At 50.0% G+C, this 26,232-nt stretch overlaps 1 pseudogene; it reads left to right on the top strand.

The window, feature by feature from the left end:
- Positions 1–26,232, top strand: part of LOC114700319 — a 53,767-nt pseudogene that overhangs the window by 4,179 nt on the left and 23,356 nt on the right.

The raw sequence follows: 26,232 nt of genomic DNA, 5'->3' as shown, positions 1-26,232 counted from the left end.
ACACACACCACACACACATACACCACACACACCACATACACATACCCACAAGACATACATACACATACCACTACATACACACACACCATACACTACACACACACACACCATACATACATACACAGACACCACACACATCACACATAGACTCACCTGCACTACACATTCTACACCCTACCACAACATACAAACACCCTATCACACACACACCAATACACACACACACACACACACCACAGACCTACACCACACACCACACACACACACACACACACACACACACACACACACACCACACACAAGACAGAGGAAGGATGCGGCCACACATACTCAAAGAGGAGGAAGCAGGATCAGTTCATAAACAGCAACGCCCAGCTCAGTGGCACTAAGGGACAATAGCACACAGTGTGGCCGTGGGAGGGTTAGCTCTTTAGTACCTCACAGCATCAAGCGTTGGTAAGGCCTGGGAGGAGCATTGCAGGGAGCTGCCTGCTCCTCGTCACCTGCCCTTGGCCGGAGACCTACAACAGCCTGGAACCCTCTGTCTCAGAGCCCTGGGGTCCCGTTGGGAGGCTGGGTGAGGGCTGTGGCTCAGCTCACAGGGCCACGGTGTAGTGTACTCCTCTCCTCTGCTCCACTCCTGGGACTTCACCTTGGGAGCTCAAGGCTGGCTGTGGGACGGGGTAAACGGTACAAATAGGACTTCCCGTTCCTTTCCACCTTCCTTCTATTTGGAGTTGCTAGGCGTTTACCTCCACACGGCGCTCCTCCCATCTCCTCGTCTCCTTTACTTCATCTGCCCTCACCACAGTTTCTCATCACCACTTCTTTCTTGCCTTCTCTTTAGCGGCAGGGCCAGGCACGACAGAGGCAGTGGGGGGGGGGCACAGCTGCTGTCTAGGTAGCGTGGGAAGAGGCCTGGCTTTGAGACCGTCTGGAGCCCTGGAAGATGGCTGTTAGTAAAGTGCCTGCTAGGCAAGGTGAGCACCTGGGTGCAGATCATCAGCACTCACATAAAAGCTGGGTGAGGTGGTGCACCCCCAATCCCACTGCTAGGGAGGATCTGGGTCAGGTTCACTGGCCGGCTAGTCTTGGCAATTGGTGAGCTCCAGGCTCCATTAGGTGGAGAGCAATAGAAGATGCCTGGTGTTGGCCTCTCCCCCCACCCCACGCACATCTAGACACATACATGCATACATAGTTGATCGTAAATGCTTGGATACAACAAGCGCCAAGAAAAGTTTTTAAAGAATATTTGGAAGCTCAGTGTGTGGTGGTGATCTCAGAATTCAGGAACTCAGGAGCATATGGCTGTTAAATTCAAGGCTACGCTGATCTATAAGGTAAGGTTTAGGCCAACAACAACAACAAAAACCAGAACAACATAAAACAAACCACACAACACCAACAACAAAACTCAAGCGAATCTACATCTGAGCCTGTCCTGGTTAGTGTTTTGGGTTTTGTTTTTATCAACTTGACATAAGTTAGAGTCATCTAGGAAGAGGGAGCCTTGACTGAGAAAATGCCCCCATCTGATTGGCCTATAGGCAAGTCTGCAGGTTCTTTTCTTGATTGATGGTTGATATGGGTGGGTCCAGCTTACTGTAGGAGGTGCCACCCCTGGGGAGGTGGTCCTGGGTGCTATAAGAAAGTAGGCTGAACAAGCCATGAGGAACAAGCCAGTAAGCAACACTCATTTATGACCTCTGCATCAGCTCCTGCCTCCAGGTTCTTCCCTGGACTCCAGCCTTGACTTCCTCCATGATGGGTGTTTCCTGAGAGCTGTAACATGTTGGTCTCCTTTCTTCTTCTCATCAGGACTGTCTCCCTGTAATGAGCATAGTGAAAATGCCCTTTAGACCCTTTAGACATGTAAACACAGCTTAGTCAGGATCCCCATGACACCCATGGCTGCACCCGATAACCAGAACTTAGTGACTTCACTCATTCAAGATAACCAGACTCAGTCCTAGACCCCATGACACCCACTGGACAGCATATGAGAGACCAAGAGCAAGGCCTCTGCTCTGCACATTTGGAGAGACCCCACCTTGATCTGCCCTGCTGCTCGAGAGTCTACCCCCAAGATCCTGACCCTCAAATCAGAGACTTCTGTTAGAGACTGGACCTCACCTTCAGCTAAGATATGTGCATGGGCAAGTGGCCTTGGGAGATAGGCTTAGGACCATAGTTAGGAACTCAAGTGTAACCTAGCGTGATGGCCCTCAGCATAATAAAATGTAACTATACGACCTATGTACATCTACCTTCTTGCTCAAGACACTCCCATATCTTAGGGTTGGCACACAGGAGGCCTTAGATGACAGTCTATAGCCCGATCCCCAAGAGACATGCTCTGTTTTGTAATGATCCCAGTGGCTGTAAAGATTAGTGCCCGGTGGGCATCCGATACCAAGGCTGCCCTATCTTGGGTCCCTTGAGATTCCCACACATGCCACGATCCTCAGCTTGAGGATGACAGAAAGACTGGAGATTCAGAGAGGCCACGGGCTTAGCCCCAAACACACAGAGAAAGTGTGTTAGTGCCCATCCCCATAGTCCTCCAGCTCACACTTCTTCAACTAGTGAGTTACCCCTACGTCACAACGCTGCACACGCTCAGAGCTCAACAGTCCACGGAACATTTCCTCCAGCTGCACTGGCTGTGTCGTGGGTTCCTCGTGTGTCCCTGTAACCACACCACTTGGCAGGAGCAGCCTAAGCATAAAGGTTTACTCTGGCTCGTGGTTCAAGTCCACCGTGGCGGGGGAGGCAGGCTGTGTGGCTCTTTCTTGGCAGCAGGTGTATGCAGTGGCTCAGGTCATGGTGGACCAAGAGGCAGAGAACAAGACAGGTCAAGAGGCGGGGATAATGGGTCCACCCTGTGACCTACACCTTTGGGCCTCACTGCCTACGGTGTCCACAGTTTCCATAAAAGCACCCCTGCTGCAGCAGAACAAGTGTTCAAAACGTGAGACAGTGGGGACATTCCATGGGGGCATTTAAGATTCAACACACACACACACACACACACACACACATCATCATCATCCCATTCTTTTCAAAAATACTGGTTGTGTTAAAAAGAAATCTGTGAAGTTGATTTTATAACCCTCTGCAACAGTGGTTCCCAACCTTCCTAATGCTGTGACCTTTAATACAGTTCTTCATGTTGTGATGACCCCCTAACCATAAAATTATTTTCATTGCTACTTCATAACTGTGATTTTGCTATTGCTATGAATCCTAATGTAAATCTCTGTGTTTGCTGGTGGTCTTAGGAGCCCTGAGAAAGGGGTCAGACCCACAGGTTGAACACTGGAGGCCACTCCTTCCGTGGGGTCTTTCTAACACAGGTGTCAGCAAGCCTGAGTGCAGGCTGAAACCAGTCCATTGGCTGCTTTGTAATAAAAAAGTTTTATTGAGGAAACTCGTAAGTTAACATGTCACCCATAGCCAGTTGGATGAGTTAAATAGTTTTAACAGAGACCACCTGGCCCCCAGCCTCAAATGTTTACTTGTGGCCACTTTAGGAACTGGTTTCTAACAAGTTTAAGCTCTGCTTAACTTCCGCAGGGCTGCTCTAGATCTCTAGACCACCCCACGGCCTCTCAGCCTCTGCTCCCAATAATTAATGTTCCTTCCATCGGGTCCATGCACTCTCAATACTAACAGGCCGGCTGGCAAGTGGCTGGGGGGGTGGTCCTTGACATGGGGATGAGGTCCTTCCCTGGATCCTGACACCTGCTCTGTCCACAGGCCTCCTGGAATGGTTGCGCACATGATGTACACACAGGTGTTCCAGGTCACCGTGAGCCTTGGCCCTGAAGACTGGAGACCTCATTCCTGGGACTATGGGTGGTCTTTCTGGTAAGTGACCTTTGACCTTCAGGTATCAGAATCTGAGTCATGCTGGGTACACAAAGGAGTGTGTCAGGATCCTTTGGCTTGTGAAGGGCAGAAACCCATGCTTACAAGAACGAGGGTGCTTATTCATTGATTTAACCCAGAAGCCAGGGTGTGGGTGGTGTATGGGACAGGGGTGAGGGGTGGGGGTGGAGGTGGGCACACACAACCATCTGGTACTCTAGATTGTGACAAAATCCTGTCCCATCAATCTGAACAAAGAGACCCTGGGGCTCAGCGGTGATAAGCAAATTCTCCCATGGCCCGTGTGTCCTTCACATGCAGAGATGAGGCCTCCTTCTCCAGCGTGGGCTGAGGTCCTGAACGTCCGTCCTCTGATGGACACATGTCCTTTTCTTTCTCCTGAACGGTCATGCAACTGGGGAGTGGCTTGAGGGTAGTGTTTCAGCTCAAGCAGGCCAACCTCTGGAGCTAGGAAGGATCCCAAGGTGTCTAGGTGGACCGCATGCTGGGTGAGCCCTGTAATGTCTGCTTCAGGCACAGCTGGATCCAGATCCAGTGAGTTCCTCGGGGACCGAGTCTTTCTCTCTCCTTCCTCAGTCTCTCATGGCTTCAGTCTCAGGCAGTTTTCCTCCACAGTGGTGATAAAGATGGTTGCCAAGCACCACTCCAGAACACCTTACACATGTACTGCAACCAAAAAGGGCAGGGTGGGGGGTGGGTGGGGGTAGGAAGTGGGGGTGGAATGGTTTCGTTGGCTTATGTGATCCTCCATGAGCCATGATTTAAATCCTGGGGAAATGAGAAGGATCTGAAGGGTTGTACCGAGTCACATGGTCCAGAGCATCCCTTCCACAGCGAGTGGAGAGAGTCAAAAGGACACAGGCCTTGCCCTGGTGGCTGGGGACACACGTTGGCTGGGTGATTCAGCTTATTTCCTGAGCGCTGTGGCTCTGGACACACAGTGACTAGTCTGTGGCCTTTCTCCACAGTGCTGGAGATGCAGCAGTGGTGGCTCAGGTCCCATGGGTCCTAACAGGGTTCTGGGTCAATATTTCAGAGAGACGGGGGTGGGAGGTGGGGGGGGGTGGGGGGGCACACAACTCAAGAAACCTGACTGAGGAGAACAGCCTGGCAGCAGAACGGAATGGAGTCCAGCGGTCTGGTGCTCACAGTGATGAGCGACAGGTGTTCTAGGTATGGTTCTCCAAACCTGCAGCACTCCACAGACTTCTTAGATGGCTACCACCCAGGGTTTAACCTGAACAGTGACCTCTTATTGCCTATGTGGGAACCAAGGCTCAGAAAGGGTAGGCTGCTTGCCCTGGGTCACACAGCTTTTGTGCAGCACTGGGATTTGACTGCACCCCAGGCCACTCAGCAGCCCCTGGCTCCCACTGCAGCACTGGGCTCCTCCACGCTGAGCCTGCTGGTTTTGACCATGGGACTTGTGTTTCCCTTCGGCCTGGCTCCTTTCCCCACACTGCCTCCCACATAGCACCAGATTCCGCAGGACTTATTAAAGCCGCCCACCATGAGGCCTGGATTAAGGCTGACACATCCCTCCTTGTCACAGAGACCTGCGGGACAGACAGCCCCATTTCTCATTCCTTGTCCACTGAGCCAAAGGAGGCCATCTCTTTCGCTTCATATATGCGAGGCCATTTGTTAAAATTCTCGCCCAAGCCTCCCTGGCTCACTCCAGGCAGGACGTGAGAGACCAGTGTTGAGGGAGGAAGCCCCAGCCTCCAGCCTGAGGCCCATCAGGAAGTACGGGGCTGAGGACCCTGGGATGGTGAGCATTCAAGGCTGGTGAGCATTCTCTGGCGGACACCCGTGCTGCAGTTGAAGGTCCCCGTGGTTATGTGTGTGGTGCACCCAGTCTCAAATTGCATCTTGAGCAGCCCAGCAGGCGCCTGTGGCAATGCTGAGGGTGATAGACAGGTCTTAGGGTGAGGTCAAGTTCAAAGCTGATGGCCCAGTCCCTTACCCCTGTGTCTCAGCATTGTCAGTTTGTACGGTAGAGACTGCCACTTCTGCTTCAGGGTGGCAGTCCATTCATTCTCTGTTGATGGATAGAGTACATCACCAACAGCTACTGGGTTCAAGGAAAACTGCATTACCTCATATGGCTTTGCAGGTTGGTCCTAGCTTGCTAGCAGTGGTTGGTGGCCAGAGCAGCTTCTTGTGCATGGTGGCCGGTCCCAAGGACAGTGCCCATGATCAGCATTTCAAGAGACCCAGGTGGAAACCGAAGGCTTTGTGTGTGAGGTCCTGTGTCACTATGTGGCACTCTGTGGTCCAAGGCCAGGTGCAGGGGCTGTGGCCCTTGGTAGCAGCTCTCGTAGACAGAAGCAAAGACGTGAGGCTGTGCTCTGGGGCCACCCAGGCTGAGATGGTCACTCAGGCTTGACAGGCGTGTTGGTGTGTGTGCGAGGCCAGCTTCTAGTATCCATACAAGGCAGATGTTCTGTGAACAAACAGTGGCCATGAAGGATGCCCCAGCCACCAACATTCAGTGTTACATAACTGGTAGTTTTCTAATATCTGCAGAGCTTAGGCCACCACGTGGCAGTGCAGGTTTCCGCGTGTGGCCTGTTGGAAGACCTGTCTGGCCTGTGCCTAACCATCCATGTTGGGTGACATCGTGGCTCAGGCAGGACAAACAGTGACTGACCTCTGCCGTCCAGTTCTCTCCAGTCTCCATCATGAACTATTGCCTCCTCACTTGCCTGACCCTGCTGGGAGGGCCAAGAGAGTACAGATGCCGTCCTGAACAAACATTTTCCTTCTGTTCTGCTCTTGATCAAAATGCTGGGAGAGAGGGCTTCTTGACTTAGCACAACACATGGAGCAAATCCCATCCCAAGCAGTCTCTCTGAAGACTGTAGATGAGAACAGCGACAGCCTAGTGTAGACCAGAATAGCCCCAGTGTAGACCAGAAAGCTCCAGTGTAGACAGAACAGCCCAGTGTAGACCAGAACAGCCCTAGTGTAGATGAGAACAGCCTAGCTAGTGTAGAAGAACAACCCTAAGACCAGAACAGCCCTAGACCAGAACAGCCCTAGTGTAGACCAGAACAGTGTAGACCAGAACAAGTGTAGACCAGTAAAGTAGACCAGAACAGACCAGTGTAGACAGCAGTCTAGTGTAGACCAGAACAGCCTAGTGTAGACAGAACATCCATAAATGTAGACCAGAACAGCCCTAGTGTAGACCAGAACAGCCCTAGTGTAGACCAGAAAGCCCTAGTGTAGACCAGAACATCCATAAATGTAGACCAGAACAGCCCTAGTGTAGATGAGAACAGCCAGCCTAGTGGCACATTCTTGGAATCCTAGGTGATGCCAGGAGGATTATGAATTTGAGTCCAGCCTGGGCTACATAGGAGATCTGTCTCAAACACACACACACACACACACACACACACACACACACACACACACGCCCCTAAAAGTCCCTGAGGGGCTAAATAGTTCAGCCCAGGCCACACAGGAGAAGAGTGAGTTGGGTCCCTGAAAAGTTTGTCTCTGGCCTAGAGGTGACCCTCTGCACTGAGCCCCCTGTCCCCTGGGATAAGGGAGCCTCACTGCTGTTCCTTCCTTCCCATCTCCCTGATGTCATGGGAGCTGGGCCCTCCGGGCTGTTTCCTTGCTGAGGACTACTGGACCCCATTCTGCAGGCTGGGCCCAGCAGGTACCTCTGCTGCAGTACTCTAGGATTGCCTGAGGGCCCAAGGCCACTGTGGGAGTTCTGCTGGGTTGGCTGGTACTCTTTCCAGAGGCTGTGGTCAGCAGAAACTCTGGCCTCCTTTTCTCTAAGGTCAGGACAGCTAACAGACTGCACTGCCCACAGGTGTCCTTGGAGGCCCCTAGAGCCTACAGTCATTTTGCTCCCAATGCTCCTGGGCTCAGAGGGTGGCCTGGGTTAGGCATCTGTGCCCTGTCCTACAGTGAACCCATGTGCTCAGTCTGCAGCTGTCTGTGGGAGTCCCCTTGATGCTCTGTTATTATCCCCCTCTATGCAGGGCTGGGGTCCATTGCCAAGCGGCAGATGGGTGCCTTCAGATCTACTCTCCAGCATGCCTCTGTGACTCCCAGGGGACAGAGGAGGTGGAAAGCCACACTCTCCTGTCACACCACCCTCTCTCTTGTCCCCAAGTGTCCACTGTGCTCTTAGCTGTGACCCCAAGCCAGCCACCCCTGTACTTCCCTGCACCAGCTCAGCAGTGTGATGCAGACACTAGAAGTTTCCAGGCCCAGAGACTTCAAGCTGTGCCATGTGCAGGTACCCCGGGGGTTCTGGGGAAGAGGGCCTGGAAGATCAGAGTTGTGGGATGTAGTCTGAGCCCCACCCCAGCAAACCAGGGAACAGTGTCTTCTTATCTGCTTTTAACCAGTTTTTATTCTCTGTTAACTCATTTGTTTATCCATTCCATAATTTATTTCTTGAGTACCTGCTGTGTGCCAGGCACTGTTCTAGGTGACGTGGCGTAGCAGTGAAGCAGACGGAGCATTTGGGTGTGTGAGGGGTTGGGTAACCCACACAAAGCAGGACTTCCACTTCCAGGAAGTCAGAGAGGACGTGTCTCCCACTGCCCTACTCTACACAGCTCAGTCCTTGGATGGGCCACAGTAAACAGACCGGAAGATGCTGGAAGGTGGAGAAGCCAGGAGACTAGACGGAGGAGTAGCACTCAGATGTGCCCTCCTCGTGCGCAGATCCAGAGTTGGAGCTGATGGAGTGGACACACAGACATGTCAGAAGGCGCAGACAGAATGACAGCCAAGGGTCAGGAAGGGTCACCGTCCTGGTCACTTCTCCTGTCACTGTGATAAACTGGCCAAAAGAACTCCAGGGAGAAAGGGTTTATTTCAGCTCACAGCTCCAGGCAGTCCATCCTGGGAGGTGGAGGCAGCCGGAGCTGGAAGCAGCTGGTCACATCACACCACAGTCGGGAAGTTGAGAGCGAGGAATGCTCGAATGCTCGCTTGGCTCACTCTCTCCCTTCCTGCTGCCAGGACTAGAGCCCAGGGAAGGGTACCATCACCAACGGCTGGGTCTTCTCGCCTCAAGTGACTTAACATAGTTCCTCACCGGCAAGTCTAGAAACCGAATAATGGATGCCTCACAGGTACGCCTAGAGGCTGTCTCCTAGGTGATTTCAGGTCCTGTCAGACAATTAACACTAATTCTCATCAGCTGCTAATGGAGAGGAACACTTTAAGGCAAAATTTCCCTGCTCCAGTCACACCACTGCCCCCACCCAGGAAATCCCTGTGGTTCCCCACTCCGGGCAGCACAGATGGAGCTGAGGTGTTACCTTAGCAGACCTGACCGAGGTCCCCAGCTTCCTCAGGTGCTGAGTGGCAGCAGAATAGGGAGCCCACTCTCAGGTCAGCAGCAAGGCCTCCCACTCAGTGCCGGGGAGACCACGTGGATGTGTGGACTAGGGACTCTTGCAGGTATGACAAACACCCCATGCAAACCCCTTGGAGGCATCAGCGGGGAGCCAGGGATTTTGCCAGCTTACCCAATGGTGATGAAACCACCCTCCCCATGGAGCCATAGAAGGCCACAAGGAACCGGTTCTTGTTTGTCTCTGCCAGGTCGTGTCAGTATCGAGGTGTGATGAGCAGCAGGAAGGTCAACCCCTGCCCAGCAGAAGTCAGGAACCCTTACCACCTTGAAGGGCAGTGGTGGCCTAGTGGGAAACTTTGATTCTTACACCTACTTGCTAGTTTCCCGGTGGGGCTCTCATTTTCCTTGCCACAACGTGATCAAAGGAAGTCAGCTGAAGCAGAAGGATCAAACCAGACCCAGGATCTCAGTAGAAATGCCCTAAATGAGCCAGACATGATGGCTTACCCCTGTGATCCCAGAATTTGGCGAGGCTAAGGCAGAAGGATCAATGTGAGTTTTAAGCCAACCTGAGCTACATGGTCAGGTGCAGGTCAGCTAGGGCTGCAGGTTAAGACCATCTCAAACAAACATCCAGGAATGTTTATAGACCATCCCATCCAACGACAGCTGAATGTGCATTGTTAAAGTAGCATGCCAACAGACTACATCCTGGACCATTTAACAAACTCCAAGTGTTAAAAAAAAATAGGGAAGCCAAGTGGTGGTGGCAATTAAAGCCTTTAATCCCAGCACTCGGGAGGCAGAGGCAGGTGGAGCGCTGTGAGTTCAAGACCAGCCTGGTCTACAGAGTGAATTCCAAGACAGGCACCAAAGCTACACAGAGAAACCCTGTCTCGAAAAAAACAAAACAAAAAACCCAAACAAACAAAAAAAAACAAAATAATAAGGAGAAAAAAAAAAAAACAAAATAAAATGTGTTTTTTGGCCACAGAGAAATCAAAGATAGAAGAAAATCAGGAACCACTTGTAAGCTAAAGAACATACTTCTCAACAGTCCCTGAGCCACAGGAGGGGCTTCAAGGAAAACTTTAAAATACATTGAAGTGAAAAAAATTAAAATACATTTCAAACATTGTGGAGCCAAAGTATCACCAAGAGGATAAAGAACAACGCTAACTGGTTCCTTATCAAAGAGGAAGAGGGTGATGGGAGGGGCAGCTCAGTGGTTAAGAGTGCTTGCTGCCCAGTCATGAGGACCAGAGTTCAGATCCTACCTTCTACATATGTAACCCCAGCTCTGAGTGGGGCAGAGACAGTAAGATCACTGGAGCTTCCAAACGAGCCATGAAAATACAGGCCACATGTTCAGGGAGAGGCCCTGCCTCACAGGAATAGGCAAAGAGAGAGAGCTGGGGAGACACTTGATGCCTTCTGGCCTCTGTGTACACACATACCTGAGTACCTGCACACATGTGCACATGCGGTCATGCACACTAACACAGGCACACACACGAATTAACACATGAATCTTTTTTTTAAAAAAGGGAAAGTGTTTTAAACCAGTTGTGAAAGTTTTTACTCCAAAATTGTTTTTTAAAAAAGGAGCAAAATAGTTCCAAAACAAGCAAAAGAAAGAACAGAAATCAGCAGAACTGAAAATGAACAACAGAAAAAAAAAAAAGTAGGGAAAAATCAATGGAGCAAAATTCTGCTTTTTAGAAAATATGACGAATAAAATTGACAGACCCTTAATGTTTTCACAACTAAAATGAGGTACAGCCACGACAGACCCTGAGAACTTCAGAACATGGCAAGATCATAGTACACAGCCATGACAGACCCTGAGAACATCAGAACATGGCAAGATCATAGTACACAGCCATGACAGACCTTGAGAACATCAAAACATGGCAAGATAGTACACAGCCATGACAGACCCTGAGAACATCAGAACATGGCAAGATCATAGTACAGCCATGACAGACCCTGAGAACATCAGAACATGGCAGATCATAGTACACAGCCATGACAGACCCTGAGAACATCAGAATATGGCAAGGCCATGGTACATGTGAACTTGACAACTGGATGGGACAAGGCAGTTCTTGTAAAAGCACAGACTGGTACTTCTCATCCAGCAGGAAATAATGGGATATTCCAGTTTGGACATTCTAGTAACCACTAAGAACATTGAAATAATAGCTTTTAAATGCTCAAAAAGAAATCTCTAGGCCACATGATCTTACTGGGATATCTTGCCAAATATTTAAATAAGAATTAATACCTATTTTCTGTCAGATAATAGAAGACGAGAGACCATTTAGCAATTTGTTTTATGAGGTTAGTGTTATTCTGATATTAAAACCAGACAAAGACAGTGCCAAAGAAGTAAGGCCAGGCAGCGTGGTGCACACCTTTAATCCCAGCACTCAGGAGGCAGAGCCAGGCGGATCTCAGTGAGTTTGAGGCCAGCCTGGTCTACAGAGTGAGATCCAGGACAGGCACCAAACTACAAGAGAAACCCTGTCTCGAAAACAAAAACAAAACAAAAAAAAAAAAAAAGAGAGAGAGAGAGAAGTAAGACTAATAGCAATCTTGAATATAGTTTTAAAAATCCTTCACAAAAGAAAAGCAAGCAGGGGTCTGGAATATGAGAGAGGACGCATATACCGTATTGAGGAGAGTTACTCAGTGATGAAGGAGTTGAAACTCAGTCAGTGTCATCTATCACATTAGCAGTCAAAGGAGGAACATCACACGATCATATCAACTGATAGGGAAAAAGCCCCTGAGCTAGTTCATGTTCTTAGAGATTCTCCCAGAAAATAAAGATGAATGGGGAATTTCAACCTGACAAAAAACTGATAAGCACCTGTAGATAAGCGCTGAAATGATGTTGAAGGGCATTTTCTCTGTGATGTTGAAAACACCACTGTTGCTCAACTGGAAGTTCTGGTAGCACAATTAGGTATAAAAGGCAATAAAAGCCATACAGATCAGAAAGGAATATACAGATAATGATTGTCTATGCAGAAATAGCCAAGAAACCTGTCAAAAACTTCTCACACTGGATCGGCGAATTAATCACAGCCTTAGGTTATAAGAAGAAAACACGGAGTCAGTTTTATTTCTATAAACTTGCAACGAAAAATTTGGACACAAGATAAAAACATAATGATATTTATACTAGAAAGAAAATTAAATGCATAGGCTTTAGACCAATAAAGCATTTCTAGAACTCATATGCTAAAAACTGAAAAACACCAATGAAAGAAATCACTGATCCTAATAAGTAGACTATGTTCATGAATCAAAACACTCAACATGAGGTCCATAGCACTTCTCAAAGTGGAATACAGGTTTAATATGACTCTTGTCAAAATTTTAGTAAGACTTATACATATGGATAGGATATTTTAAAATGGAAATGGAAATGCAAAAGAGATAGAATAGCTAAAAAAAAAAATTTAAAGGAGAAAGTAGGGTGACTCATTTTACCCTTCAAGACCTATTACAGTTATAGTAACCTATACTGATATGAGAGAGAGAGAGAGAGAGAGAGAGAGAGAGAGAGAGAAGAGAGAGAGTATGGGGGGTGTAGACACATCCATCAATGGGACAAGACAAAGGGACTCAGCAACAGACCAAGAACACGCCCACCTAATTTTTGACAAAGGCACTAATCAGTTCAGTGGAGTGAGGACAAGCTTTTCCACAAATGTGCTGGAGTTATTGGACACCCATAACAGAAAAACAACCTTCATCTAAATGCTGCATTAAAACAAATCACAGGTCTAAGCAGAAGATGTAATATTATAAAAGTTTTAGGAAAATATAGGAGGAAAACCTTTGGGAACGAAGGCTCAGCAAACATGTTTAGATTTCATATCAAAAGCATAAAAGGAAAAAATCAACCAATCGGATTTCCTCAATATGAAACCCTTGTTCTGTGAAGCTGTCGAGACGTGCCACACTGCAAGAGAGTATCTTTAAACCACACATCTGATACGGGGCTAACTCTGAAGGGTGTTTTGAAAGAGAAATGCCCCCCATAGGCACAGGTATTTGAACACTTGGCTCCCAGTTGGTGTGCTGTTTGGGGGTTAAGGTGGTACAGCCTTGCTTCCTGGGGGCAGGCTTTCAGGTTGTATATTCTCACCCTACAGTTCCTCTTTTCTGATTGTGCTACCGTTGAGGGTATGAGTTCTCAGCTTCCTGCTCCAGCCTCCAGGCCTGCTACTGTCATGCCCCTACCCTGCCTTGATGGACTCAACCCTCAGGAACCATGAGCCCAAATAAACTCTCTTCCTTGAGTTGCCTTTTTTTTATCACAGTAACAGAAAAGCAGCTAACCCACCCAGTACATAAAGAGCTGAACTCTGAAAACAAAGAAGACAGCAAGAGCAACAAAACCTCCCAACTAAAAAGTGAACAGGCAAGAAGGTGTGCAGATCGCAAACAAGCAAATGAAAAGTTCAACACCTTTAGCCGTTAGGAAATGCTCATTAAAGCCACGATGAGCTAGAACTATATGGCTCTTAGACCAGCTAAAATAACAAATAGTGACCCAAGCAAATGCGGGTGGGGTGTGGAGACACACACATTCTCAGCAATACCAAGAAAACTATTGATGGATACAACTGGAGTCACTCCCCAGAGAACTGTGCTAAGTGAAAAAAGCCAGCCCAGACACGCATGGTGTATGTTCCCACCTATATCAAATTCTGGAAATGGCAGGATTCTAGAAATGAAGAACAGATTGGTGGTCACCAAGGACCAGAGGAGGTCAGGGAGAAAGTGTATGTAACTCTAAAACAGCAAAAGAAGGGATCCACTGTGCGCTGTGACTAGGGAGCAGCCTGGTCCTGATACTGTACCACAGTTGCACTCATTTTCTAATATTGGGGGAAACTGACTAAAGACAATTTAACTCCTCCCATCTCTCTGTATGTATTATGGTTTAATTCGAATCTATAAGTATCATACATTTTTTAATTAATTTAAAATCAAAGGATAATTAAAGGGGGGAAAGGATCCAAGAAAATTATAGGGTGTGATGAGGACTGAGGCTTATTAGAGACAATGAGTGGGGGCTGAGGAGGTGACAGCAGAGGCGAGAAGTAAACAGCTGGCCTGGGAGCCTGTGAAACGCTTGGACAGTAGAGAGTCCCAGGCTCCTGGATGGTGTCTGGGATGTGCAATGCTGAGCTAGTCCAGGGTAGCACTTCTTGTGACTGAAGGTGCTGCATGAACAGTAGATGGGTGTGGACATGGTCTACAGATCAGCGTGCTTTTGTGTCTGCCCAGCAGTTTCTGTTTGCCTCTGTGCCCCCCTGCACTGTCTTCCCCTTGGAACATCCCTCCCCCCATCCCCACCCCCACACCCTAGGTAGGCTCCATCCCCACACCTAGGCTAGGCCTACCTAGGACATCCTAGAGATAGGCCCCCACATCCTAGGTAGGCCCATCCTACATCCCCCACATCCTAGGGTAGGCCCATCCCACACCTAGGCCCATCCCCACATCCTAGGTCCCATCCCTATATCCTAGGCTCCATCCCCACACCCTAGCCATCCCCACATCCTAGTCCCATCCTATACATCCTAGGCTCCCATCCCCACACCCTAGGCCCCATCCCCTACCCTAGCTCCATCCTCTAGGGCCCTCATCCTACATCCCTACATCCTAGGCCTAGCCCATCCTAGTACATCCTTCCATACCCTACATCCCTACATCCTAGGCTCCATCCCTACATCCCCCTATCCTCCTAGGCTCCATACTCCTAGGCTCCATCCTCTACCTATGATGCTGACATCCTAGGCTCCATCCCTGTACCCTAGGCTCCATCCCTACATCTTAGTCTCCACCCTACACCTAGGGTTCATCCAACAGTCTAGATTGCATCCCTACATCCTAGGCTCCATACCTATAGCTTTGGATCACTGCTGTGATAAAAAAGCACTATGTATGACCAAGAGCAAACTGGGAGGAAAGAGTTTTTCATCTTCTCCAGAAACAGCTCATCACTAGGAGAAGTCAGGACAGGAACTCAAGCAGAGCTCGAACTGGAGGAAGGAATAAGCCATGGTGGAGCTGTTTACTGGCTCACTCCTCGTGGATTGCTCAGCCTTCTTTTTTATAGCACCCAGGACCACTTTGCAGGGGTGGTACTGCCACATCAATCAATGATTAAGAAAATGTACCCACAGGCTTGCCTATGTGACAGTCTTACAGAGGCACTTCCCAATTGTGGTTCCCCCTTCTCAGGTAACTCTAACTTGTGTCAAGCTGACAGTAAACTAGCCGGGACAATCCCGGTGACCTAGGCGCCATCCCCAGCCTAGGCATCATTCCTACAGACTGGGCTCTCTCCCTTCAGCCTTCTTGCTTTGCTCAGATCTCTGCTTGCAGACTTTCTGCTTTATCCTTTGGCTGGGAGTAAAGGCTTAGCTAAAGTTAGTATTTCTGGATGTAAGGACTAAAAATTTACCTCGAAACTAACTTAGGCAAAAGAAGGTGTTTACATGGGTAAGTAAATTAGGGCTTCTGTTGCCAGTGGCAGAAAGCTAATAGGAGCTGGCTCATGGGGGAAAATCCAAGGAAAAGGATCTGGGTTCCCATGAGCGACAGGTTCAAGGACAATAGCATTGGCTCCTTAGTGCCTCTGCTTTCTCCTGGGTCACCTTAAATCTCGGGTTGGGTGGTGGCAAGATGGTCCCCGGCAGTTTCTGGCAGACAGCTCACCAGCTCAGCAGCCCAGGAGAGATAGGAGCTCGTCTCCATAGCTTCAGCCAAAGTTCTGAGATGGTATCTCCTGATCCAGACCGGCCATGGGCCATCCCTAAGCCAAGGGGTGAAGCAACAGGAAGCAACACTTTGATTGGCCAGGCCTAGTCAGGTGCTCATCCCTAGGGGTTGAAAGCAGGCTAGATCCACCTAACCTATGTGGCCTGAGAGTATAGAAGTATTGTTATCAGAAGCAGGAATGGACACTGGGCAGTCCAGACTAATACACTCTCCAAATTCTCCAAACAAACATGTGTCTTCATTCTTAAACCTCAGGTTGTACGTTTCCATCATGAGACATCCCAGACTAAGCTGGCATTTCAGCTCCATTGCTTAGGAAAGAGCACTTGATTGGATCCGCTTTGGCCACAGTCATCTATAATTCTCTCTCCCTCTTTCTCCACTCTGTTTCTCCCTCCCTCCCTCCCTCCCTTCCTCTCTCCCTCTCTCCTCTGTCTCTCTCCGTGTCTCTGTCTCTGTTCCTGTCTACCCCCACCCCGTGTATGTGTGTGTGTGTGTGTGTGTGTGTGTGTGTGTGTGTGTGTGTGTGTAAAACACATTGAATACTTTAATGGCCATGGAAGTCCTTGGAGAGGCTGACACCTTAAAAATGTCCATTATAGACACCCCAGGCTTCTAGAAGATCTAAATTAGCTCCAAAAGGTGCGAGGAATCTATTAATGGTTGGGCATGAGCGGAAAGAGGTGATTATTGAAGATCCATTTGAAAAAGGCCAAATCTACAGACCTTTCCCTTTCCTTCTGGGTTTGCTGAGGCTGTTGTTAAGAGGAGGCAGGGCTGCCCTGATAACAGGGAACTAGGGGTGACAATGTTCAGAGAGCTACAGGTAGGCTGTAGGCAGGGAAAACCTGCAGCTCTCAGGTACTGTGGAAGGAGCCCATGAATGAGACCAGAAGAGACCAGCAGCCTGGATGGAAACCAGGCCGGTGGGAACTGGAGCCAGGAGGATTCCCCCGACTCCTGACACTAAACGGGTGTGTACAGTCCAGGTCAGAGGAATCAGGCAGGCCACTTCTGCAAAGTAAGGCTGCAGTTAGGGTAGGTTCTCTGGCTTTGGGGTGCACTCCTCAGGTAGAGCAGCCAAGCAGCCCAGCTACAGGAGGGAAGATAACAGTGGACAACTGAGCAGCAGTCAGAACTTCATCTCCCAGAGGGAGAGCTGGTAGACTGAGTCATAAAGAAGCAGGGATGCCTGTCGAGGAGGGGGACAGCAGTGACAGCGAGCCTTTCCTGAGTGCCTCCATGTGCCAGCCACTAGTCTGGCGTGTTAATTCCTGCAACGGCCATGCTGTCCACAAGACTGTCCGTGTGGAGTGCATGGCACTGAGGTCAAGTATATTTTCCAGGGGCATGAGAGCAAAGGCAACTTAACCCTCAAGCTAAACAGGCCCCACCTCCTTCTCCAGCATTCAACTTCAGTATCTTCAGTCACCCCCACTCCAGCATCCCTGCCTCCACAATGTGTGTGTGTGTGTGTGTGTGTGTGTGAGTGTGTGTGTGTGTGTGTGTGTGTGTGTGTGTGCGTGTGTGTGTGTGTGTGGACATGGGCACATTGACTGTGTGTGTGAGGACATTTGTGTGTGTGTGTGTGTGTGTGTGTGTGTGTGTGTGTGACATGGGCACATTGACTGTTGTGTGTGTGTGTGTGTGTGTGGACATGGCACATTGACTCTGTGTGTATGTGTGTGTGTGTGTGTGTGTGTGTGTGTGTGTGTGTCCTGCTGCTCATGTCTCTCATAGCTTGTACTGGTCCCTCTTCCCAGAATGTTCTTCTCTGGCCAGGACTTCTTCATCTTTACCAGGACCAGCATGGTCATCACTGTATTCTGGATAACTGCCCCTGATCCCCTCTCCTTGCTCTCACAATAATGTGTCTTTGTCACAACGTGAAGACCACCGTCATTCTCCTGGATTATAGTGGAGTGGGAACAAGTCTTAGGGCCTGTAGCTGTGATAGGTAGACAAATGGCGCGTGGATGAGGCTCTTGTCCCTGCCCACCCTCACTGTGGCATCTCTCTCCTGATCTCTTGGCAGCTTGGCCTGGGGTTCGTTTACCTGCTGCATGGCGGCGTCTGTCACTACGCTCAACTCCTACACCAAGACAGTCATTGAGTTCCGGCACAAGCGCAAAGTCTTTGAGCAGGGTTACCGGGAGGAGCCGACCTTCATAGACCCGAGGCCATCAAGTACTTCCGGAGAGGTCAGTGTATACATGCTCACATCTGGTTAGTACTAGGATTCTGAAGGCCAGGGCCTGACCTTAGTAGCCCAAAGACCCCATTCAAGACTGGAGCAAATGGTCTGACTGACATGATCTTGGATCTGGGACAGGCTGGTAAGAGAGAGTATGGACTTCTGGATTTCTGGGACATCAAATGTTTTGTGGGCATAAGATTGCTTAGGACTGGGTTGAAGAGATGGCTCAGAGGTTAAGAGGTTAAGCTGATCCTCCAGAGGTCCTAGGTTCAGTTCCCAGCAACCACATGGTGGCTCATAACCATCTGAAATGAGATCTGGTGTGCAGGGACACATGCAGGCAGAACACTATACATAATAAATAAATACATCTTTAAAAAAATGATTGCTTAGGACTTATGTGATCAAATTATGGGATAGTCAAAAAGGAACAACATGTGAGTGGTAACTGTTTAAGTCCTGGGTGACTTGGGCTATGATCAGAAGAAGGCTGAACCATGATGACTTCCTTCTTGGGCCCTGTAATGGTGCTGTGAAAGGATCCAGTAGTAGTGTTGGTGCTGGTCACCAGAAGCTGGTGACTTCTCAAGGTCAAGGACAAAACTCAATCACCTATGTTTTCAAAAGGGATCTGGGAACAACATGGGTGGCAACAAATAGTGGATGGGTGTCTAGATAGATAAGTGAATGGGTTGATGGACAGATGGATGGATGGATGGATGATGATGGATGGATGATGGATGGATGGATGGATGATAGCTGAATGCTTGGGTGAGTAGATAGGCAGTTTGAATGGTTAAAAGCTGGAAAAGTATGTAAATGAGTAGATGGTAGCAGATGGATGGGTGGATGAATGAGTATATGGAAAGATAAGTGAATGAGTGGGTAGATGAGATGACAGATGAGCAGATGGATGAATAGATGGATAATTGAGTGATTGGATTATTAGGTGATTGGATGGATGGATAATCAGGTAGGTGGATATGTAGATAGCAAATGGGTAGATGAGTTGGATGGATAGATCTATGGAAGGAGTAATAATACATGGCATGATAGGTAGGCATGTGGGTGGAGGATGGATGTCAGGATTTTAAAAGCTGGAGACCCGGTATGCTGGAGTCCTCTTAACTGTTCTTCTGAAGGCCCTCAGAGCATCAGCTGGGGGAACCGTGGTATTTTGGGTGTCCTCTATCCAGCCTCAGTTCAGTGGTTCTGAGTCCACCTTCTTCTTTCCTCTTCTGTCCTAGCTCCATCCAAAGTCACTCCTGTGGGCTGGCTACTATCTAATGCCGCCTCGCCTACCTTTAGCTGCCGGAATCTCCTCTGGGCCATGAAAGGCCCTGCCCTCACTGCCGCCTCCTGCATGCCCAGGAAGCAGGCCCCACCCTCATGGCCAGTGCTGCCTCCTCTGTGCACCTCCTAGGCTGGCAGTGACTGATAACAGCAGAGGCAAAGGCAGAGATACTCTGCCTCCCGTCCTGGCCACGCCAGCCCACCCTGCCTGAGCGCCTCTGCTGTGGGAGTCTAAGAAGGACAGATCTGGGCCTGGGGTCTCCACTCTCAGTGCTTTCCCTGGGTGCTTCTGTTTCCCCCCCAGTGCTGGGGTGGAATCCAAGGTCTCATGCATGCTAACATCACCCCCCCACTGAGCTTCACCACCGCCCACACCACCTTCCCCTGAGTGGAGGCCTAGACAGAGCCAGCAGCAATGGCTGCCTCATGCAACTGTGCCAGGTCCTGTGTCTAGGCATCTAACAGCATGCTTGTGACCTTCCAGTGAGCATCGTTTGCTTCATTTGATAGACGAGACTCAGAGATGTAAAGACACTTATTTAAAACCACACAGTGATGGAGGAAATGGGCCCAGGTCTGTGCAGCTCAAAGTTTAAACCTTTTCAGGCTGGCCACGTCCCCGAGGATCAGGCCGCTCAGTGGGAAGGAACAGACTTAACAGCAAACCCAGGCACCTGCTTGTGTCACACAGGTGTTCTCCAACCATGGGCGTGTCTGCCCAGTGCTCACAGACGTGTGTGTCTGGGGGTGGGAGTGGGGCTCTTGCTGCAGGTAGGTGGGACTCTTTGTGACTCAGGAGTCAGCCTTCCCAAGGGCATGGTGCCTGCTAGAGTGTCCAGGAGGCTGTCAGCAGTGGTGGACAAAGGCCTGCCTCCCCAGGAGGAACTGCACCTGGCTTGCTCTCAGTGGAAGGCGAGCCCTGAGTGGGAGCCCGCCCATGAGCACACCTTTCCTGATCTCTCCCTTCTTGTCCCTTTCTCTCTCCTTGTGTTTCTTGCAACCACCTTCTAGGTGAGCCCGGTACCCGGTCCTTGAGTGCAGGGGGAGGGGGAGGAAAGGATGAGGTAAAAAGCAGTACTTTCAATGGAGCTGGGTCTCCCCAGGGGAATGCCCTCTGGGTATGCAGAGGACCAGAGGGGGAAAGGCTGGGCAATGAGGTTCTTTCAGGCAGAACATGTATACCACGTGGAGTGGAGGCAGGCCCCTCTCTGATTATTCCAGACCTTTCCTCTGCCCATCCTTTCTCCCATGGGCGCTCTGAGACTTCCTTATCCCAGAGCTTTGTACTCTGGTGCTCCATTTGGGGTGCACATCAGCTCACCCCTCTTTCTGGTCACTTCTCTGCATGTGTGCCCCACATACCTATGCTGGGGCTAGTATCACCTGGTGCCACTCACAGTACCTGAACCCCCAGGATTGTTCCAGAAACCTAGTAGGAACTCATGGGGTGCTTTCCTGGTGATCCGGTGATCTTTGAGAAGCCTGGTTGCTGCCTCCCTCCCTTTTGCCTGGCATTTAGCTCCAGCCTCGTTGTCTGCAGACGCAGTGTCCTGGGAGGGAGGCCGTTCATTCCCAGCACGGTCAGGAGCTTGTCCCGGCCCAGGCATCAGTAGCCAGGACTGGAAGGGGGCAACACTCAGTGCTTCGAGCTGTGGTGAAGGGCTTAAAGCCCCCGGTGCCCCATTAACACCGAGACTGCTTGCTACACTTCGATAGGATCCACTTGGGGCTTGCACCCTGCATGGCTGAGGGAGCAGCTCAGACCATGTGCACCTCACCCAGGCAGCGGCTTCTCATCAAGCCACAGTTCCCGCAGCCCCGGATTGCTCAGGCCCACGATGAGTGTAGCATATGTGCAGAATATCACTTTGCACATTCATAACTTAACATTATGCAGAGGTTCATCAAATTTGATTTCCCTTCCCTCCGAGGAGAGTGTTTCAGCTCTGCTGCTCTGTTCTATTTTCTTCTTCTTCTTTTTTTTTTTTTTCCTGCTCTTTGCCTACAAGCAGCTCAGAGCACATGGCTTTGTTGCTTGGCTTTCGCAGGGCAGGGCGGCTGAGCGGGACTGGAAGCCCCCGGCAGTGAGACACTCAGGAGGAAGACTGATGGGAAGCAGAGGGTGTCATGGGCAGATTTGTTTCTTTACTTCTGTGTGACCTGGCTCTAGGCACCAAACACTCTGGGCTTGTGTCTTCTGCACACGAAGGAAGAATCTAGAGCGCTTGGCATCTGGGAATGATGGTTTTGTTCCCCTGTCATATCCTGGGTTCAGGGCCTGGCATGCAAAGGCTGGTGTGTGTGTGTGTGTGTGTGTGTGTGTGTGTGTGTGTGTGTGTATCCCTGTCTCTTCTCCTAATGGCCTTGTTGGGCCTCTGAGTGCAGCAACCCCCTGTGATGGGGGCAGGAAAGTGCTGCTTCAGATGGATCACTGATGATTTTGTCACAGCTCAACCTGACCCATACACCCTAAACACCCCAAATGTGACTCCATTGATTCCCACTGCATCTCTAGGAGGTGTGGGTAAAAATGTCATCCCATTCTACAGATGCCAAGTTGAGGCACAGAGACATTCAGTGATTTGTCCAAGGCCATGCAGCTGGCTAGTGCCATCCCAGGCCACATAGTCACCATGGCATTTAATCTCGGGCCTGATGATGAATGTGTGGCAGGTACAGAGCGGAGAGGGGTGGTGAGGGGTCTCCATTGGAGGAGCCAGTGTGGGAGGCAGGCAGGTGCATGCAGGTTGGGAAGTGTGAGCATCTGGTAGGACGGCAGTCATAGCACGGTGCTGGCTCCTGGTAACCCCGATTGCATCTTTAGGAGAGGAGCCTGTGTCCCACTCCATCTATCCTCCTGAGGTCTGGGAGAAGCTGCTGCCCTGGGCACATGGGCGTGGGCTGTCCCTTCCTACTTTGCCCCAGTGCCACCCAGGTCCTTTTGGAGTGTTCTTTCCTTCAAAAGTGTGAGGGCTGTTAGGTAGGTTCTGAATGGCTGGGGCTTTGAAACATTGTGGTGTGTGTGTGTGTGTGTGTGTGTATACATGTTAACACATATCATTCTCACAGGATGGGGTTGGTATGCCAGCAGAGGGGCTGATCCAGCCCCCTGGTAGCTGGGAGTGGTGCATCCCAGGCTGGGAAGCCTCTGGAATTCAGCAGTCCCACCAGCAGGCTGTCTGCTGTCCCCAAGGAGGAAGTCTTAATTGGCCTCCTGGGGAGTGGGTGGGAGCTGCTGGAGGTGGGCAAATATTTGCAGATCAGGTTCTCTTGAATACTTAAATGCTCCGATTTAGTTTACAGCATGTGAGAGAAAAATAAGACCCGTTGGGTTTGGACCCTGGAGAGAAGTCAGCCATGTTGAACAAGCACCCTGCCTCCCTGTGGGTGTAGTAGCCTGTGGGGAGCAAGAGACCAGAGCTCCCACTCGAGGTGGCCTCCTGCCCCTGCTCCCCTCCCTCCTGATGAACTCACAGCGCAGCACGTGCTCACTGCCTGTGCATCAGCCTTTCCCTCTGAAGGAAGCTGGCTCTTGCTTCCCAGCCTGTCCCAGCACCTGGAGCCACAAGGGCTCTGCAACGCAAAGTCTTGTTAATTAGAAGCAGGTCAGCTGGGGTTTCCTACAGCAAACGCCCTTCTAGCTCTGTGCCTGCGTTGAGTCCTGAGTCCTTGTGGAATCAGACTTTGAATTGAGTCTACAAGCTGGGCGGGTGGCACAGATTGTAAACTCAGATACTCCTGAGGGTAAAATATGGCAAGTTCAAAGCCTTCCTGGGCTACAGAGTAAGTTCAAGTGCAACTTAGTGAGACTCTGTTCTAAAAAGAAGAATAAATAAATTTTAAAAAGAAGAGGCTGGGTGTGATGGCAGATGCCTTAGTCTAGTCCAGCATTTGGGAAGCAGAGGCAGGCAGAACTCTATAAGTTTCAAGGCCAGTCTAGTCTGCATAGTGAGACCCTGTCTCAAAAATATGTATTTTTTCATACTTCACATATATATGTATACATGTGTACATATGTATACATACACGTGTACACACACAACCACACACACACACACACCACACACATATTATATGAAAATAAATGGAATGACCCTGCATTTCCCAGTCACAAGTTCCCCCACAAGTTGCTTCACATTTGGTGCGTCCCGCTGTCGGCTGGAAAGTGGATGTGTCCTACCTCCCAGCCTGGTCACTGGGTGACAGGAGCTGCAGATTGAACAGGAGTATCTTCTCTGGCTCACTGCTCACTTCTGAGACCCCCCTCTGTGCAGGGGGAATAATGCTCCCTCCTGTGGAAGAGGCATGTGATATCCCGCAAGCTGAGTGTTTTCTCTTCCTGTAACCAACCAACCATCCCAGCAGAAGAGTGGGAACTCCGAAGAGAGACGCTGTGTCTCTCCTTTCACTGAGACAAGGGGCCCTAAGGAATTGGAATTTCCTGGGCATCTCATGCTGAAGCCTGGTGCAGCCAGGGAGCAGCTGGTCTTCTAGGAGAGATTTCACAGGGTGCTGAGGACTTATCAAGCACCTCGTGACCAGACCAGACCAGACCAGAGCACAGCAATGATGGGTCAGTGATGGGTGGACAGACCACACCTTGACCAGGACTGCTTAGTTATGCATACTTCTCATCTTCTGTTTAAGCCAAACCTCATGCCAGGGCCTCAAAGATGGACATTTTTAGGGTGTGTGTGTGGGTCACTGGTTTTCTGTGTTAGCTCCTCTTCCCAATGTGGCCACACTGAGTAAGTCTCCTTTCTCTGTGTGTCACGTGGAGCAGAAAACAGTTACAAAGCCCTTTCCCTGAAGCCAGCTCTCACGGAGTTCCCCACATAGTCACAAAGCAAGTTGCCCTGCACAGCAGAGATCGGCTGGACACTGTCATTCCTGGGGGTGCAGGGTACCTCTGCCTGCCCAGTGACCACACATCTCAGCGGTCCCAGAGGGTGTGCTGAGTCCGCCCCCACCACCACAGTCCCCTCTTCTGCCTGCTCCCGGGACGCATGGAAGGCTTCTCTCCCGTTCTCACTTCCCACTCACGACACTACCCACACCCATCTGCCTCCCAGGCCCTCCTCGACCCACTAAGGCGCTCTCGGCAGCCAGTGCACACACTCTAGCATGGTTGTCCAGTCCTGGCTTCAGAGATCTGCTGCCCTGGTTCTGTAGCCCTTCCTTCAGCCAACCCCCCTCCACAGTCCCCTCCGACTCTTCCTAATGTTTTTTGGGGGAGTGATTTCTACCCTTTCCATTTGCAAGGTATTTGTGTCTTTGAAACGCAGCAGTGTGGCAAAGCTGACCACGCACAAAGGTCAGACCAGAGCATGGACACTGGGTATTGTCTTCTTGTTTCCCAGCCTTCTCCCCCTTTACCAGGCCAGGCTCAGCCCCCCTCTTCTCTCCTCAGTGACACATGGCCGAGGACACCCCCACATCTCAGGAACCTACTCCTTGTTCCGCTGTACTTCCTACTCCGGCTTCTTGAAGTTCCCTCCATCAGCATGGCCAAACTCACCGTACTTCCTCTCCAAACCCAGTCAGTCTGCTCTTTCTGTCCTGGTTGCACGTTTCTTTCCGTAGGTGTCTCAGCTGGTGAAAGCCTGGAATAGTCAAGTTCTATTTTTTTTTTTAAGTTATTTTGAAACAGAGTTTTTCTGAGTAGCCCTGGCTGTCCTGGAACTCACTCTGTAGACCAGGCTCACCTCCAACTCACAGAGATCTACCTGCCTCTGCCTCCCGAGTGCTGGGGTTAAAGGTGTGCGCCACCACCGCCTGGCTGGAATGGTCAAGTTCTGATGAGACCCTGGTCCTACAGCTCTTCTTCACCCCAAGACAGTGAATTCTCCCCACACTAGGTCTCTTAGTCACTGCTCTTTCTGTTGCTGTGGAGAGACACCATGACCAAGACGATGCTTATAAAAGAAAGCGTTTCACTGGGGCTTGCTTACAGTCTCAGGCTTAGTCCATTACTGTCATGGCCGGGAGCACGGGAGGAGCATGGCACTAGAGCAGTGACCCAGAGCCACATCCTGAGCCACAGGCAGCAGACAGAGAGAGGCACTGCGCCTGGTGTCAGCCTTTGAAACCTCCGATCCCACCCCCAGTGACAACTTCCTCCAACAAGGACACATCTTCTTATCCTTCGGCTCCTTCTCAAACAGCTCATTGCCTGTGACTAAACCACCAGAGCCTCCTTTAACTACATGTCCCTTCTGCAGCTTCAGGGACCCACAGAAAACACATGGGAAGAGACAGACCAGCAAACCATAAGTTTTAAATACCCCCTGCCAGTATCCACTTTGCAGCCTGGAAGTCTCTATATAGACCAGGCTAGCTTGGACACACAGAGATCCACCTGCCTCTACCTCCTGAGTGCTGGAATTAAAGACCCGGACCAAGTTTTAAGTAGCTTTTCTTTATGTCTTACTTCTTCTTGTTCTAAGCATTTTTTATTTTAGCTAGGCACAAACTTATAATCCCAACACTCGGGGCAGGAAGATTATGAGTTCAAGGCTAGCCTGGGCTATGTAGTGAGATTATGTCTTGAAATAATAAAAGTTTTTACTGTTTTATTACCAGATCTTATTGTTAATCTCTCACGGTGCCTGATTGATGAATTAACTTTTTCCATGGGTGTGTGCAGAGGGAAAACAGTCTATTGTATAGGATTTGGCACAGCCCTGGGCTTCAGGACCCA

This window comes from Peromyscus leucopus, unplaced genomic scaffold (genome assembly GCF_004664715.2).
Source record: "Peromyscus leucopus breed LL Stock unplaced genomic scaffold, UCI_PerLeu_2.1 scaffold_471, whole genome shotgun sequence".
Lineage (NCBI taxonomy): Eukaryota > Metazoa > Chordata > Mammalia > Rodentia > Cricetidae > Peromyscus > Peromyscus leucopus.
The sequence above is the reverse complement of the archived record's forward strand: the minus strand, read 5'-3'. Positions and strand labels throughout refer to the sequence as shown.